This window comes from Ammospiza nelsoni, chromosome Z, assembly GCF_027579445.1.
Source record: "Ammospiza nelsoni isolate bAmmNel1 chromosome Z, bAmmNel1.pri, whole genome shotgun sequence".
Lineage (NCBI taxonomy): Eukaryota > Metazoa > Chordata > Aves > Passeriformes > Passerellidae > Ammospiza > Ammospiza nelsoni.
The window spans coordinates 51,899,674-51,904,987 of NC_080669.1; positions in this window are offsets into that span (position 1 = coordinate 51,899,674).

A 5,314-nucleotide genomic window follows, 5' to 3' on the forward strand; every position below is an offset into this window, starting at 1 on the left:
TTTGGATATTCTGTCCAAAATTCTGGAATAAACAATGACCCTGCAGTAACTCAGACTCCGGAGGATACCTGGAGCGAGGGCAATGTTAAACTTAGAAATTTAAGTTGCATTTCATAGAATCATAGAATGTTCTGAGTTGGAATAGGCTTTAAAGATCATCTATTTCCAACCCCGTTTCCATGGGCTGGGACATCTCCCGCTAGACCAGGTTGCTCAGAGCCACATCCAGCCTAGCCTTGAACACTGCCAGGGATGGAGCATCCGCAGGTTCTCTGGACAACCTGTGCCAGTGCCTCACCACCCGCACGGTAAAGAATTTCTTCCGAATAGCTAATATAGACCTACCCTTTTGTAGTTGAAAACCATTGTGCCTAAACCAGTCACTGACTGCCCGCCCATATTATAAGCCTCTTTCCAGCTTTTTTTATAGGCCACCTTAGGTACAGAAAGACTGCTAGCAGTCTCCCCAGAGCTTTTGTTTTTTTCTCTGATTACATGATTCATCCTTCCTCAGGTAATACAATGGTGTTGCAAACATATATGTGCTACAGTATGTATGTATAGCTATATCTCTGCAATCCTTCTCTCATTGCTCACAGAATATACTTGTAATGCATATAACTCCAGTCCAAGAATATATATGGAACTCACAGAATTCAGTCTTAGACGAGAAAAAAATTTAAAATTGAGTGTCGTGCTATTTGTCAGAAATTAAAAACCCAAATTATGATACTTCGTGTGAAACACAGAGCTTGCTTTTTGTCCCAAAATGTCAATTCCTAAGGTCATTACATCACAACAGAAAGAAAAGGAACAACAAAAAACCCAGCTGAAACATTTGAACGGTTGAAGTTATATCAGTTAATATATCTGACCTTCTAAAAAACCCCAAACCAAGTACAAATATTATGCAATATAATTTGCATAATACTTGCCTTTTTCAGATAGTAATTCCAGAAAAAGCAGTTGTTTTGATACTTACAGAGACAAACCAAACCCCTACCTGTGAAATCTTCATGACGCAATTTTTCATCATGTACTTTTCCGATATATGAAAAATTACTAATTTATGACACAACATATTAGATAGAAGAAAGTAAGTATAGGTATCTGATATTGATGATTTTCAGGGGCAGGTGGTGTTTTTTGTTTAATTAGCAGAACTTCAGCTCTGCCAACAGCTTCTATTATACTGCAGAAGAACCACAGCAGCAGTGCAGTGGAACACATGATATGACAGATTAGTGGTACTTGAGGTTAATGGAATTGACCGTGTTCAGCTGCAGAGTTGAATAACGAGGCCTGGTAAAGCCTGCTAAGGTAAGCAAATCCATAAGATTTATCCCCTTTCCTCCTTCCTGACCACTAAAGCAATAACCTCTCAGATAAAATTGTTATTTTGTATTTGGAAAGATTCCACCCAAAAAAAGAGCATTTATCAGTTATATAGACAGAAAACCATATTGTGCTGTTAAGGTGTGCATTCATCTGTTATGATAATTATATTTAATACAGGATTATACCTTCTCCTCCTGTGCACTACCATTAAAAAGTAATATTATCCTATTTATACTGCTTTTTTTCTTTTCTTCTTCAGGTTCCTTAGTGGAAAGCTTTGCTCAGGTGAGGCTCTCCTGTTAAAAGAGAGGTTGTTCTCTGCTTGTGCACAGTGTCAGTAGGCAAACATATGATTTCAGCAAGTTGTACAGCATCTAGATAAATCCAGGACAAATGCATTTGTCACCCCTAAATCAAACATTCTCTCTATAATTTACAGTTTACTCCAAATTACAGCAATTCAACAAAAAAGGAATTTGCCTTAGTACTTCTGAGTTTTTTGGTAGACATAATTAGTGCCACATCATTTAATAGCTCGAATTAACATGCTCCAGTTCATTTTTGCTTGTCAGTTTAATGTGATAATAAGAAAATATCTGATAAGAAGCAACTGAATAATCTGGTATTGCTTACCCTGTAGAAGAGAGGGCTCAAGAAGGACCTTATTCCCCTCTACAACTGCCTGAAAGGAGGGTGTAGCCAGGTGGGGTTCTTCTCCCAGGTAACAAGAGAGAGGCAAGATAAAAGGAGATAATATCAAGTTACACCAGGGGATGTTTAGATTAGATATTTGGAAAAATATCTTCACAGAAAAGGTTTTCAAGCATTGCCCAGGGAAGTGGTGGTGTCACTGACCCTGGAAGTGTTCAAAAAACATGTGGTTGTGGCATGTGGGGACATGGTTTGGTAGTGACACAAAAGCAATATGGTTGGACTTGACAATCTTAGAGGCATTTTCCAACCTTAAGGATTCTATGACTCTATGAAAACAAGAAGCATCATCAAATAAGAGTCTAATAGTCAGACTATTTTTCTTGAGCAGTAATGATTCTTACTATGAAATATGACACACAGAAGAGCACAGCATACTATTCCCAGGAACAGTTATGAGGTCCAAGAAAAATCTGAAGCCAAATTTAAAGATGAGGAGAGCAGCATTTCTGTCTGCTGTGCCTTAACCACCACCACAGCAAGGATGAACCACATGGTGCATTACATCAAGGCCCTGCAGCTGCCTAGCCTCAATCAGCAGAGGCACATGCCTCTCCTGAGGGCAGCAGCAATGAGTAAAATACTTAAAAAAAAAAAAAAATCTCCACACAGCACCAGCATGAGTCAGTGTCCTCAAGCAGCCACAGTACAGAACAGGTCTTCTAAATTTCAGTGTGCTTTCTGGGGAAAAAAAATTAAATCCCAAAGAGAATTGGGCAGCCTACAGATGAAAGGACTACACTACATACATCTGGACCCCTGTGCCCTAGAAGTGCAGGTCAATTGTGGACAAATTGGACCCCTCAAAGTGCTTTTAACTGGGCTTTAGTTTTGTTGAGACACTACTGAGACATTCAGGCTGCAGATTAAGAAGGCAACAGGTATAGAAACCCCTAATTGCCATGTTGTTGACTCAACGTGTCTTGACAAAGGTTTATTAGCTCAAATATAGGCTAATTTGAGAATAATTTATAAATTACAGGCCAATGCAGACAGATAAGTGTGGCTGCTGCATCAGTGCTATGAGGAGCCAGAACTAAAAGCACCTGTCTCAGCCTGTGCAAGCAGATCCAAACATGGTGTTTCTGGTCACCTTTCTTCAATTGAGAATGCTGCATGCAACAGCACAAGGGCATTTGTGGCAAAGCCAGCTCTGGTTCAACAAATGAGTTTTGGCTCAGCTAAAGCTAATTCTTGTGAAGCCTTTTCATATGAGCCAGGTTGTGGGAAAGCGGGAAGCAGTGGAGACTGTATCCAACACGGACACGGAGGTAGCAGAACTCCAGAAATCCAGCCCTAGCAGGACAGCATGCTAAGCAGTTCCACAGGAGAAAGAACAAGCTTTGACTCGGAGCCTTAACACCCTGCTAAAGCTTCACGTGGTATAAACAACATCTCTGCACCATTTCTCACTGTGTTCTCTAATAGTAACATTATCCAAGCAGTAAACTGCAATTATTCTGCTATATGGGGCCCCTAAACAACTCAGTGGGGAAAAAAAACAAATCCTCCCATCCCTTACACAAGAACACACAGTTTTTTTCTATACCTGACCTCTGCTTTGTAGTTTCACATCATGAAAGACTGGAGAGGAATGGATGCCCTGGGTTAGGTATAATTTGCCTCTAATACAGTACCCAAAAATCTCTTATAATAAGAGTGTATGTTAGGTTATTAACATCACAGCCTTTTCACTTTAAATTGTGTATTTAGTGCCTCTGCTGAAATGTATCATATTTATGGGCACTAAAGCTTATATTAGTTACTTTATCCAAATTTACTGCAAAATGAAGTTGAGTTAGAACTTCAATTTAACCTGAAGCTGCACACAAAGTCCCTTGTACTTGCCTGAACTTAAGATTGCTTAGAATTTTATTGCTGTAAGATTTTATTGACTTTGAAGTGCAAACATAACTGTGGGCAAAGGGAAATAATATAGATTTTAATATAATTTCTACTGAAAGAAGTGTTAAAGTAATAACTCTGAGCAAATTTAGTATTTGGTAGATTGACAACTCCAGAGATAAGATTACACAAAAAACTCCACTCTCTGGAGGGGACGCAAATGTACTTCTGAGGTTTGTTTGTTTATCTTCTCTTAATCATAACATCAAAGTCATATTTTTTACTGGTGATGCCTACAGTAAGGCTTTACATCAATATTTGGGGTGTGCAAAAATGATCAGGAACAAGTGCATTGTTGCCACTTGGTGACATACCACTGATCTGCTTCTGTAAAGGTCCAAAGCTTCAGTCCTACACACCTTCAGTAGCAGTTCATGCTGTTTTAAGCAAATGTGGTTTTGTTTCTTACTCAAAACAGGAGGACATCTTACACCAACAGCATACCAACTCTGCCATGATTTCTACTGCCACTTTAAAATACAGCTGCAAGCAACAAATAGCTTCCTGCTCCAAAACAGGAGAAGTTCTGGTAAACATGAATGCCCCAGGTGCAAGTCTCAAGGACCTATTTCACCAGGCAAGCTCTGAGAAATAAAATAATCCTGGTGACAGAAACACAGGACAGTGCATGCACACTGAATAGAACATTATTAGCCAGACACTGTTACTTGTGTTTTACCTGTTTTCCATTATTTTGTGTTTATCATTTTCATAATTTAGTATCATTCCCTTCTCATGTGTGTTCCCATGTCAATTCTCACCACTTTTCTCTTTTTCTTTTCCATGACATTTTTTCTCCTAAACATACTTTTTATATCCTCTTCTTCCCTAAGGCACTCCATTTCTCTTCAGTTCCTACTGAGGAAATCTTGTACTCACCTGTTTTCTGTTAGGTACTTAAAATTGTTCTACCCCAAAGCTATGAAGAGAAATCCCACAGCAGACAATATAAACTGGTTGTGGTCAAGCTCTGCTGAGTCACTGGCAGGAATGTGCAATTCAGAAAAAATTAATCTGCATCTGTGAGGACCATGCTATCATCCCAATATCCAGGCCAGGGAGAATTAGCTTAAAAATTCAGTAAATACAAAGGTACACCTCTAATTTTAGAACCATATAATTATAAAATGGCTTGAGTTGGAAGTGACATCAAAAATTACTTAGTTCCAACCCCCTTCCATAGACACCTTCCACTAGACCTGGTTACTCAAAGCTCCATCCAGACAGGCCTTGAACACTTCCATGGATGGGGTATCCACCACTCCTCTGAGCAACCTGTTTCACCACCCTCATAGCAAAGAGTTTCTTCCTAATATCTAATCTGAACCCACCCTATTTTAGTATAAACATATTTTCCCTT